Here is a 13,680-nt window from a genome sequence, read left to right on the forward strand (position 1 = left end):
CAGTGACTGCCCAACTTAAAGTTTCTGAGCCCAGACCCCTCCCACTTCCCTCTCCCCCTCTACCCACATCCTTCTCTGACCTTTGCTGGCGGTCCCTTGCCTCTCACAACCTCCTTCTTCTGCAATATTTCCCCTCTAAGGTGCCCTGGCCAGGAGTCAGAGATGGGATGTACTTCAGCCTTTAGAGTACATTTTTCAATAGGGGCACCTTGGGAAAACGGAATCATCAAGACTATCAAGTCCAGTGAGGAGACACTGAGTCTCTTGCGAGACGGTAACTTCCCACCTGTGCTGGTCCAGAGCACCACAGTTCACAGACCTCTCTGGCTTATGTTATTTAATCCACACAACCCTCCTTCAGCCGGGCACTTTACCCATGTTACAGATGAGAACGTTGACTCAGGTTCATGTCCAGCACTTTTGCTTCCCACAATCCAACTTACCCCCACCCCCAAAAAACAGACACAGACACCCCAAAGCCATTAATGCATACGCTTTGTGACACAAACCAGACTAACACCTGCACTAAGTAATGCATACCACACCTGTCCCAAAGTCGCCCAAAGGTGACTTAGGAGTTGTCCTATTATAGTTAAGCCACACAGGATTGCAGGGAAGAACCACAAGCAACAATGGCGGATCCAGATACCCCTCTGTCTGTCTGTCTCTCTCTCTCTCTCTCTCTCTGTAGGCAGACATATATGACCCACCCTATGAGGAGAAGGATGGGTCAAGCATCTGGAGTTAAATTTTAAACTTCTGACAAATCGACACACTCCTTGCCATTGCCACCCCATCTCTCAGAGTGGCCATGATAAGGACCCCCAATATCTTCAGGAAGATCTGGCCCAGGTGGTCAAATACCACAGACAACAAACCAGAGCAAGACCACAAGGTTTGGACCGTTTTCTTGCTGTCCTCGTGGGCTCCGGCTCCATGCCTGCTGGCCCACACTGCTAAAAGGCCTCTCTCACTTTAGATCACTGGTTCTCCACCTACGGCAAGTGACAGGCCCCCGAGGTTCTGACACAGCCACAGGCCTCTCCCCTGGAAAAGTCCCCGGGTGTGTATACATGTCCAGTGTGCCCGTGTGCCCCCTCCTCCCTCTGCTCAACCCTTGGGTTTGACACATCTTTACCAAAACCCACAGTAAGAAACCATCACATTGTGACAATACCCAAACGTATACCACATGCAGATGACTAAGTTTTACCAAAAAATGCTAAGCCTTCCTGTAGGAAATATACTTGTATATTTTCTATTTTATTTCAAAAAAAATGTTAAATGCTTGTTACAACCTCAAATTGATTTCACAAACCACTGCCGTTGGAACAACACTGTTCTGGACCCTTCAGGCTGTCTCCAACTCAGCAGTTAGCACTGATGTGGTAGAGAGTTCAGCGTGAGACTGTTTCTAAACATCATTTTTATGTATCAAGACCCTTAAAACCCTGCAAAGTCAAGAAAATCTAGAAATACCTCAGCTCACTAGTTCCAGGAAAACTCTGGAACAGTGGGCTACTTTGATCTCACAAATTACCCCTTGGAGGTGGCTATTTGACTTCACCCAAACATAAAGCTGGAGCTGTACTTGCCAAAGGGGACAGTAAAGCAGGTCATACGGGGCAAAGCCAGAGAGAACTACAAACTGCCCTTAAAAGTAGTCCCTCAGGCTGTCTCCAGGCCAATTCCTTAAATATCTGCCAAGCCCCGGTAACTGTACTGCTCTCAACGGTTTCTAATTGAGCAAGGAGTAGCAGAGTATGCAAACCCCACACAGCTGAACACACTTCGGGATGGCCTCAGAAGGTGAGTCATAAGGGCCACCCGGCCCAGTGGACCAGAGATGAAACCTGGGGCTGCGGTGTCATCAGTGCTGCTTCCTCTAGCACCGAGTCCTGCAGGGAGGATGCGGGGCACACTCAGAGGAGCTGGAGAGGCTGCAGGTAGTGGGGCTGGGGAACTCAGCTGGGGCACAGGACAGGGGTAGCCAAGCAGAGCAAAGGTGTCCACAGGCTCCTTAAACACTTCCCAGGCCTCTCAGTTCACAGTGTGCACTGAGCACCCCACATTCACTTTCCCTTCTCCCTATTCCAGGAACTATCCTCTCTCGATTCAGGAAAAGCCAGCCCCATCTCCAGCTGGGGGGAGTTGGGGGAGAAGGGTCTGGATTAGACTAAGAGAGCAACTCTCAAACTTGCCTGGTATCAGAATCACCTGGAGAGCTGGTTAAAAACCAGCCTGCTGGGCCCCAACCCAGAGATTCTAACTCAGCAGGTCAGGGTGGGGCCTGAGACTGTGGTCCTAGCAAGTCTCAGGTGACATCAATGCTGTCACACATGGGGGAACACTCAGGTCAATCAGCACACAGCACTCTCACAGCGTCGAGCTCTTGGTCCAGGGGAGGCCACAGGATCCTCCCTGCTCCCACAGACCAGAGGGAGGACTGGTAGACACTGTGGCCGGGGATGGACAGGAGCAGGGAACATGCAGGTCCACTGACCCTGAGGACCACTCATAATCACGAGGCGGCTGACCCCGGGATGAAACCAGCAGTGATGGCTGGAGAGGGGAGAAGAATCTAGATCCTCATGAAACTGTGAAACTGTTGATAGAGCAGAACTCCACTTCTGTGAGATGATGAATGTCCTTATTGTTTACTTGGCAACCCAAACCACCCCAACTGACACATCCCATAATCCAGGGAGACTCTTGAACTGGGCATCCCTGTGTCCATAGGACCCTCTTCTCCACAAACACCCACCTGCCTAAATGTATTTCCTTCACACTTCCAGAATTTGCACACCTAGGTCATCCTTCTTGAAAACTCTAATTAATGGGTTAGAGAATGCACCATTTGAAATGCAAGCAACACAGGAGAGGGAAGGAAGGGTGCTCCACATCCAAGAGTGAATTAATTTTATCTGACAGTGGCTCTAAGAGCAGCTGTACGGGGGCTATAGTGGAGGCGTGAGGACAGGGAGCAGGAAGGGAGGCAGGGAGTTTTCAGGAGACCTCAGAATCCTGCCTTGTAACTGCAACAGGAGGGCGCCAAGGGGCACTGTGAGGTGGGGAGAATTACTAGGTATCTGAGGGGAGGCTCAGAGAGGGGCCCAGGAAGGGCACTGAGAGGAGCTGAACGCTTTCCTCCTCAAGAGGCACCCTCCCCTCCTTCTGGAGGCCAGAGGACACCCCTCTGTCTTCCTGACTCTATTCCAGAAAATGGACACCTCATCTTTATCACCATAGCATGACCCTCCCCTACTGGACACTTCCTGCTTCCAAGGCCTTCACCCGGTGAACCTCACTGAACAGACTCCATATTGAAAGGCCTGCAGGGTCTCACCTGCCCCAGGTTAGGGGCTGTGGGCAAACACAAGGGCCAGCTGGGCGGGCTGGCAGGCACGTTATAGGGCATGAGCAAGGTGTGTGCAGAGACCACAAGGAGGAGATGAGCGCACAGCTCCTAGGGGCCTTGGTTTCCCATGTCCCAGCCAAGTGATGACAAAAGGGATGGTTAAAAGATTAAACCCACAGAGATAACGCTGCTCTAATTCAAAGTTCCACACTGCCCACACGTGCTCTACAAGCGAACTCATCATAAAGGCTCACCTCCCAGAGTGCTCAGCAGGTACCAGGTGCCATTCCAAGCCTTGACATGCATTAATTCATTTAACCTCCCAACAAGCCTCTGAGGTAACTACTGCCATGAGCCCAGTTTTACAGATAAGAAAACCGAGGCACAGAAAGATTAAGCTACTTGTCCAGAGCCACACAGCTAGTTGGAGGCTCACAGGGAGTTTGGCTCCAGAGTCCACAATAGTTCCAGGAACAAAATAAATAGCCTTGAGAAATGTGTATGCTCAACAAAAAGAGCCGAATACAAAAGTTCCTTACCTATAAATCAAAATACTAAAAACAGAAAGAGTTGATATTGAGGACTCTAGGTAATTATTTTTCATAGTTACATTGATACATAAAGTAAAGCATGTATTTTAAAATCGTGTGAAGGAAGCTATGTGATTTAATGGAAATGGCACTAGATTCAGACAGACCTGGGTCTGAATGCCAGTTCTACCTCTGACAACCCCCCTGGGTGGATGCCTTAACCACGCCTGACCTCAGCTTCCTCCTCCATCCCACAACTCCCCTCCTCACAAGACCTTGCAGAGGATGCATCTGGACACTTGGCCAGCGGCCTGGAATGCAGGGGGTGCTCAGAAAATGTTAGTTTCCTTGTCTTTAGGATGAAAAATGCATCACACTTAAAAGAGACTTCTAAGTCTGCCAAGAATAAATGTCCAAAGTTATAGCAACTTCCACAATCCAGTAAGATAAAGAAAAACAACCTAATAAGAAAAAATGGGCAAAGGATATGAACAGATAATTCAGAGGCTAAAATACAAACTAGCAAGAAAAGGTTTTCAATATTTTTGGTAATTTGTGAAATGTAATTAAAACAATAATGTCTTCTTTATCCATTAATGTGCCAAAAATTAACAAGATGTATACTCTTCAGTGTTGGCCAAGTTAAAGGGATAGACAGTTTCACACACTAATGGAAGGAGTACAAACTGATAAAGCCTCTTGGAAGTGGGGGGCAATTTGGCGAAGCTATTTGTTTAAAATTACTCTTTGGCCCAGAAATTCTACTTCTATGGATGTAGAAGACTGAAATATTTGTGAGTGTAAACAATGACATAAGTCACAGATTTCCCACTATTTTTAGAGCAGAGAATTGAAAACAACCTAGATGCCCATCGATGAAGGATAGTTAAATAAATTATGGTACACCCATACTCTGGAATACATACCCAAAAAAGGCAAACTTTTCATGTCAGTACATATAGGTCTCCAGGACACAGCATTAAATTTAAAAAGCAAATCAGAGAAAATTTCGTATAATGTGTCTACATTTATGCTTACAATGAGAGCATATGTCCACTGAAAAGGCATAGAAGCAACGTCATCTCAGTAGCAATGAGCACACCCAGCACCCAGATCTTGGTTTTTAAATACCATTCTCCACTAAATGGAACTAGGACTCTTTGGAGAAATGGCTGATTGCAGGGCTGGAAAGTACAAGCTGAATCTTGAAGGTTTTGTGCCAGAAAGTAAAGAAGTCCTCAAAGAATGAGAAGGACATGTCAAAAGGACATAAGAGATAGCCTGATGGGGCTCCTGCAGGACCCATGTGGGACAATATAAGCAACAAAGCAAAGAGTGAGAGTAACAGACTATCATCTATATGCATAAAACAGGAAATTCATGAGTGTAGAGAAGCAAATCAAAGAATAAATACGGGAGAAAGAGAAGTTCTTCCTTTCAGTACAGTTCCAACTGGTAAGTGTGGAAAGAAGTATAGAATTAGAAAATCACCACCTGTCAATTATCATAATAGCCCATTCAGGTAAGAATCATCGATGGATTCTAAAACTAGTGGGTGAAGGTATGAGGAGTAACGTATATTTACATAGTCTCAAGTTACCTTACTATGCTACACACGTTAACTACAAAAGGAAAAATGGTAACTTTTCTGGGAGTGAACCTGGCAGACACCGCCTTAATCATGTGATCAAAGTTAACAAGCCCAGCGAACAGACTAACTGACAGCATATGCCGCCCCTGAGGGCACTCAACAACGAGCCTGCAGCATCACTGCTGGGCTACTCCTGCCAAAGGCACATGATGTGAACCAAACCAGGAGGAAAATGCAGGCAACCTCAAGTTGAGGGCCATTATCCAAAAATCAGGCAGAAGTCTTCAAAACGTCGAGGTCATAAAATACAAAGAAAGACTCATAAACTCTTCCAGATTAAAGGAGACTAAAGGGACAGGACAACTTAATGCAACACATAATCTTAGCTATTTTTTTGCTCTAAAGGACATTACTGGGGCTACTGGCAAGAGATCAAATAATCGAGGTGTAGCAACATTTAATTTCCTGATTTTTAATAATTGTACTGTTGTTAAGTAAGAGAATGCCCTTGTTTATTGGAAATACACAAAGTATTTAGAGGTAAAAGGGCATCAAGTCTGCAACTTACCATTAAACAGTTCAGAAAAAGGTAATCACACACACACAAATATGAGAAAAGGATAAGGCAAATGCAGGAAATGTCAACATTTGGAGAATCTGGGTAAAGGGTATCTGGGAATTCTTTGGATTATTCTTGCAGCTTTTCAGTGAATCTGAAAAAATATTAAAAAAATTTAAACAGAGCAAAGAGTGCATATGTAAAGAAATACAGGTAAATTCCTGGGGATTAGGTTCATTATGGCATTTTCCTTAAAAGCACAGAGAGTCAAAATGAAGCAGGCCTGCCCTGGTGTTAATATTGGTCTCCCCTTGGGCCGGCCCAGTGGTGCAGCGCTTAAGGGCACACATTCTGCCGCCTGGGGTTCGCCGGTTCAGATCCAGGGTGCGGACATGGCACCACTTGGTAAGCCATGCTGTGGCAGGTGTCCCACATATAAAGTAGAGGAAGATGGGCATGGATGTTAGCTCTGGGCCAGTTTTCCCCAGCAAAAAGAGGAGGATTGGCAGCAGTTAGCTCAGGGGTAATCTTCCTCAAAAAAAGAAAAAAACTGGTCTCCCAAGAATACGTTCTCCTCACAGAGCTTTTGTTCCAGGACACTGGAAAAAGCTGCTTTGAAGGTTCTCTCAAGACCAGCTCATTAATCAAGTCCCACAAAAAAAGCAACAACAAAATCAAGCTTTCTTCACTGCAGATTTGTGCTATTTTTTCCTCCAAGAAAGCCAAAGCATCCTGACACCATGAGTAGGTGATGATGCTATGGGGATTCTTCTGGACTATGTAATCCACAAAGGAGTTTTTCATAAGAAACCAGGATAAAATAATTTTGATGCAAAGTCTCCCCTCCACTCTGTCTTACTGGATTCCTGCGATGTTAAAGCCACGAGGTGGGGATCGGTTGGTCCCACCTGCCTTCCCACTCCATTCCTCTGGGGCATTTGCAGATTTGCCTGCCATAGAGAATGCTCCCACGTAGGCAGGTGGCTGAAGGGACTTGCAGGGTCAGTAGTCCTCTCTGTCATATACATCCCACCTCTCTGGTGCTTCGAAGTTTACAACAACCTTTCGTGTATATTATTTTATTTCATCCTTTTATTAAAGTGACTTTTAAAAAGTATCAATATTCAGTTTAATGGCAATTGGACAAAATATCTAGTTTCCAAAACAATGAAATAAACTACAAAGTCTACCCTCGACTTCGAGTCTAATTGGGAGACAGGACTTGTACCTGAGCAGATAAACACTCTGAGACAGCATAAGCCTAATGAAAAACAGTTAGATAAGTAAATTAGCTAGTATAAATAGTACCACTAATTCCATTGCTGAGCTCAGCAGAAATACAGCCCTCCTTTCTCTGTGAATTTGTCTGGCATCCATTCGTTTAGCCCCTGTCTTCAGGGCAAACCCTCCCAGTAACTTTGGCTTGTTGCTACAGAGGCGCGTCTACGAGACCCTTCAGGGAACAAGGCCTTGTGGGGTTCCATTCACAGCAACGCCACCCCTGCACAGCATCATGGTATTCTGACACCAAACATCCAACAGAACCACCATGTGACCTTCCCACGTGGGCACCATCATTCACCTTGCTTCAAAGAAACCAATGAACTGAATCGTCCAGGAGCAAACATTTCAGCAAAGAACCCCAAAGACAAAAGCCCTAGCCTAGGTCCAAAGACAAAATCCCTGTTAAGAAAGACTGTTTTCAACCAAAGAAAAATCAGAAGTACAGTTATTCTGTGCACATTTACCAATGCCAAGAGCATCAAGATTCCAAAACAAACTCAGCAAAGTAGGTTCTGTTCTCCCCTTTCAGAGATGAGAAAACTGAGAACCAGTGTGAGCAAGTGGCAGATCCAGGATTCACACCCAAGTCAGCCTGTTCTGTCCCCAAACCCACTGGCTTGCCCACTGTCCACACAACCCACTGTGAACAGAGATGAATCAGGTAGAATTTCACTGCAACATTCAAACTGCCACCCCACCCCCTATTCCCTTGGTTTAGATGCCCTAAGGGGCAGGTGACAAATCAAATTCTACTCTTAAGCAGCCTGCCAACATAAAACACTCCATCTCAAAGCAAAAGACAAGAAGATGGGCTTTACAACTGCCTATACTTTTTTCTTACCCAGAGGAATATTTTCATGATCTGTCATTACGGATCAACTCGGGGCAGGAGGAACACATCATTATGTAATGCCAGAGGGCAGGCGACAAGGGGGAGGGAAAGCCAAGCCATCACCGTTCCGTTCGCCCACAGAGACATAAATTTACGCTTGACATTTTGAGTGTTTCAGTCTTCTATGGCCGACACATGCATAATTGGTTTTTCCACAGACGGTCACAGATCTCTGCAAATTTCTCAGGCCTCAATTAATGGAGTAGCAAAGCCAGAAAAAAATATACACAAAAAGCAAAGATGCCAGGAATATCGTCTGGCGCTATGGGCCGGCAGAAAAGGGAAGAGTTGAGAGAATGGAGACCAGATTTCCTACACCGAGATGCACGGGTGTTTTTTAACCCGGTTATGTTTGCAGCCGAAACACAGCGAGGCCTCCACCGTCTGGAGTGCCTACATCCAGCCCCCAAGACGCACCAAGCAGGCGCCAAGACCCGGCCTCTGGGCGCCGCGTCCTGCATCCCGGCTCGCTGCCACCCGTTCCAGCTCTGCACAACCCTCAGCCCGAGCCCGCCCGCGTCTTCGTCTTGCTGGGGGTCGGCCAGGGTCGGATTGTTCCCCAAAGACGCAACCGCAGGTGAACCGCTAGGCTGTGCGATTTCCATGACAACCGCGGGCGCCGTCCCCGTCGGGCGCACCGGGTGTTGGGATGCGCGCCGAGCCCCGCCCCGCCCGGGTGCATCCCGGTCCCTCGCTCCCGCAGCCGCCGCGTCACCCCCGGCCCGGCCCGGCTCACCCACCTGGCGCACCCCGGCCCGCGGCGCCCGCGCCCTGCCGCCCCGCCGTCCTCGGTCCTGCCGGGCCGCGTGCCCGCGCCCCGCCTCAGCCGAGCTGCCGCTTGGTGCCGAAGCCGCGGACTGCGCCCCGGCTCCAGGTGCTGGTCCTCCTGCTCCGGCCCGCGGCGCCCGCCCCGGCCGCGAACCCGCCGCCCGCGCCGCAGCCCCAACCTCGCCACCGCCGCCGCCGCCGCTCCCGCTCCAGAGGCCCCGCGCAGCCCCGCCCCGGCCACGGCCCCTCGCCGCGCATGCGCGCTCCTTGAGCGCCCGCCCCGGGCCCGCCCCCACTCCGTGGCTCCGCCTCCCGGGCTGTCGGGCTGGTGGTGCGGGCTTCCACTCCCGGGCTCCCGCAAGAGCCGACTGTCAGCTCGAGCCCAGTCGTCTGCGCTTTCGCCTATCAGGCAAACTGAGGCTGCTGAGGCCCTGACACACCCCTGGGGAAGAAGGTTCCATGGAAGAGCCGCGACCAGGCCGTTTGTCCCCAGGGTCAGCGCGCTTTCCGTGATGCAAATATACGCAGTCCCTGGGAGACGCTTAGGAAACTGAACGTTCAGCCCAGAAACAAGCCCAGTTAAAGTCGTGCTTTGAAAATACAGATGAGCAAAAAGAAGAGAGAAGCTGCTGACATCCTTCCATACCTGAGCTGGCAGATTGGATAGATATACATTTGTAGACCTTCACCCAATATCAGCTGCTTACGCTTCTCCTCCAAAGTTCTGTTTTTCCATAGGAAAAAAAAAAATACAGTCGTCAGAAGTTTTGGAAGAAATTTTTCACTTTAATATGACTTTAAACCTTAATATTTCTGCTTAAGCAAGGGTAAATACTGGACTGAATATAAACATTTGTCTTGATTACGTTAAATTTTATCAGAAAAAAATTTCTCCTTAAAAATTCTTAAATGAAAACTACTTTAATTCAATATGCCAGAACACTTCTAGGTCAGAGGTCACATCCCTCAGGTATAAAAACAAGCATTTATAATTTGCTTTAAAAAAGAAAAGCTATTAACCTGTTAGAAATGAAAATTAAACAAGAATTCTCTGATCTCATTTAGAATTAGATCTGAACCTCCCCCGTGTCACCAAAAACCAAATGCAGACAATAGTCTGGAATAACAATAAGCAAATATAAAATTATTTTTAAAGTTCAATTTCTGACTTTTTAGTTTATTTATCCTCTGAAAAGTAATTTATTAACGAAACACTTTTTATTATTTCGTGAGATAAATGGAAAGAGATATTGGCAGAACTTTAACCATAGCATAAACTTAACGCCAAGGAAATCAAACAAACTTGTGGAAATGCAAAAATATTTTTATATTTTATTTTCCAAAATTTTAAGATGAACAATATACATGGTGTACCTGAGACAGCCCAAATTTATATCTTTTATCCAGCAAAATTATTGGTTGCGGCCCTGTTCACTCTCAAAAGTGTTCAGACAATACATTTTATGGCTATGATAGCTTTAATCAAGCCAAGAGAGTTTTTAAATCATTAGCTTTAAAAAAAGAAACAAATTTAAATTCACAAACATTTAAAAATAGACATCAGTCTAATTTCAACGATTCATTCCTTTAGCATAGTAACAAACACTGAATGAGGGTCAGGCGTCCAATAACATTTGTCATTTGACTGCTGTGTAAATCAGGATAGTCTTAAAAGATTAATCACATTTTCAGTGTGGCAAGGAATGGGAGCCCAGTTCCGCTCTAGAGCAAACATCAAGAGCAAAGGGGGCCAAGTTTGTTAGTAAACGTGGTGCTGTGTACTCCGTAAGCATCCCAGCATGATAGAAGAAAGTATCCTAGAAGTGTGCTGGGGGAAAGGTATCCCCATAGAAGCTCTCAGCACGGGGTCCCAAACAGCAGCATGAACATCCTCTCAGAACTTGCTAGAAATGCAAATTCCCAGGCCCTGTGCCAGACCTGCTGAATCAGAAACTCTGAAAATGACACCAATAATCTATATTTTAACAAGCTTTCCAGGAGATTCTGATAAACAAGCAGACCTAGTTAATCTATGTACACTGAGTAAGCTGATTTAGGTAATCTATACGGTCATGAGCCACAAAACGATGTTTTGGTCAACAACAGAACTGCATATATGACAGTAGTCCCATAAGATTAAAATGGAGCTGAAAAATTCCTATGGCCTAGCTACGCCATAGCCATCCTAATGTCCTAGCACAAGACATTACTCACGTGTTTGTGGTGATACTGATGTAAACAAACCTACCATGCTGCCATCATATAAAAGCGTAGCACATACAATTATGTACAGTATGTAATACTTAATGATGATAAAAGACTGTTACTGGTTTATGTATTTACTATACCATACTTTTTATCACTGTTTTAGAATGTACTCTTTCTACTTATAAAAAAAGTTTACCGTAAAACAGTATGCTGTGTTACACTAGCAGCAGCCTCATACATCTCATATTTACTGTTTCTCGATTGCATCATTTTCTCTTGTGCTTGATTTAATCTAGTGTTCTGTTCATCATGGCTCCTAAGCATAAAAAATCCACTGCTAATGTCACTAGTAAGAGGCCACATCGAGTGATTGACCTGGTAACAAAATTAAAAATGATTAAGGACCCTGGAGGTAGAAGATCAGTGATGGTTATTGCTCTCCAGTCAGGCATGCCCCGGTCCACCATAGCTGTGATCCTGAAGAACAAGAACAAAGTGATAGAAGCTGTTAAAGGATCTGCTTTATTGAAGGCAACAAGAACAACAAAAATTAGAGAAGGGCCATCAGACATGGAGAAACTTCTAATGACCTGGATTGAAGACCAGACACAGAAGTGTACCCCTCTCAGTGCTATGACGATCACGGCCAGGGCAAAAAGTTAGTGATGTTGAAAGAAAAGACTGGACCCTACTACGATGTTGAATTTACTGCGGCTCTGGGTGGCTTAAACAATTCAAGAATCATTGCTCATTACATCATGTGAAAGTGAGCGGTGAGTCTGCGAGTCCTGATGTGACGGCAGCTGAAGCATTTTTGGAAACTCTACATATGCTGGTTGTGGAGGAAAATCACTTGTCAGAGCAAATATTCGATATGGATGAAACCTCCCTGGTGACAGATAAAAACTCAACTGTTGGTAGTGAACACAATGCAGCCTACACAGAAACTGAAATATAATAACATACACCTGAAATTTATATAACATTATAAGCCAATATGACCTCAATAAAATAATTTTTTAAAAAAAGATGCAGAGGTGGAAGACAGTGATATTGGTGATCCTGATTCTGTGTAGGCCTAGGCTAATGTGCATGTTTGTGTCTTAGTATTTAATAAAAAAGTTTAAAAAGTATAAAATAAAAATAAAAAATTTTAAAATAGGTAAAAGCTTATAGAATAAGGATATAAAGAAATAAGATATTTTTGTACAACCATACAGTGTGTTTGTGTTTTAAGCTAAGTATTATTACAAAAGAGTCAAAAAGTTTTAAAAAATTAAAAAGTTTATCAAGTTACAATAAGCTGAGGTTAATTATTATTGAAAGAAGAAAAATCTTGTTTTATAAATTTAGCATAGCCTAAGTGTACAGTGTTTATAAAGTCTGTCATGGTGTACAGTGATGTCCTAGGCTTTCACACTCACTGACTCACCCAGAGTAACTTCCAGTCCTGCAAGTTCCATTCATGGCAAGTGCCCTATACAGGTGTACCACTTTTCATCTTTTATACTGTATTTTTCCTGCACCCTTTCTATCTTTAGATATGCTTAGGTACACAGAACTTACCATTGTGTTACAATTGCCTACAGTATTTGGTACAGTAACTTGCTGAGCAGGTTTGTAGCCTAGGAGCAATAGGCTATACCATAGAGCCTAGGCATGTAGTGGGCTAGACTGTCTAGGTTTGTGTAAGTACACTCTATGATGTTCACACAATGACAAAATCACCTAACGACACGTTTCTCAGAACATATCCCCATCAGTAAGTGACACGTGACTACATATGATAACTAAGAGCTGAGCAGTGTTAATTTGGGGACTAGAAATAACCTACATGAGAATTTCTTTTTGGGCCATTAAACATGATTTATTTATATGTGTACGTGTTTTCATTGGAGAATATACGTAACTTTGAAAACCAATAGCCCTACTGCCATAGTAGTTGTGAAGACCAGCAGCCTAGCAGCCACTGGAGGAGCAAAAAAGATTTGGAGCACGTCAGTGAGACCTACCACCAGAGACTTTGTCACTATTTGACTGGTCTGGCAATTCACTGGAAAAGCTCCTTTCTCAGGGCTTGTCTTTAATTGACCTGACTCAGAGCTTACTCTGTGCAAATGGCCCTATCCCCAGGGTATTTGGTGAAAGCTATAAGCAACAGTTGTTTAACACTGCAGCTGCCTCAGGTGGTGACACCATTTGGAGCTAAGAAAATGCTGACCAAATAGCTTAACAGGAAATAATGAGGAATAGATGTCCATAGAGGGTCTTTGGAAAGATCTGACATATTTCTGAAAATGTAAAGGACACACACATGTGAACAACTGTGCAAACACTCAGGAAAGACTTGAGAAGGCCATAATCCCTCACTTCTGGCTGACCCTGAGGCTTTGAGCAAGCAAGTGAAGGCTAAGGCAGAGTTGTAAACTGCCTGCCTGAGCATTGACGACATGCCTCGAAATACACACAGAACCCCCCAACAAAGACGGG

The 13,680-nt window shown here is 45.2% G+C and overlaps 1 protein-coding gene across 18 annotated transcripts in view; it reads right to left on the reverse strand.

Moving 5' to 3' along the window:
• Positions 1–9,217, reverse strand: part of INPP4A (inositol polyphosphate-4-phosphatase type I A) — a 132,456-nt gene extending 123,239 nt beyond the window's left edge. For 14 of the 18 annotated variants that reach the window (XR_011503864.1, XR_006529494.2, XR_011503863.1 and 11 more), the window contains exon 1: positions 8,955–9,095. The gene's annotated coding sequence lies outside the window, so the exon portion shown is untranslated. Of the gene's footprint in view, positions 1–8,954 lie in introns of all 18 variants that reach the window. The other 4 variants (XR_011503862.1, XM_044772941.2, XM_044772938.2 and 1 more) reach the window with 2 other exon arrangements.
• Positions 9,218–13,680: the final 4,463 nt, after the last annotated feature.

The sequence above is a fragment of the Equus asinus genome, chromosome 6, assembly GCF_041296235.1.
Source record: "Equus asinus isolate D_3611 breed Donkey chromosome 6, EquAss-T2T_v2, whole genome shotgun sequence".
In the NCBI taxonomy this organism is placed as follows: domain Eukaryota; kingdom Metazoa; phylum Chordata; class Mammalia; order Perissodactyla; family Equidae; genus Equus; species Equus asinus.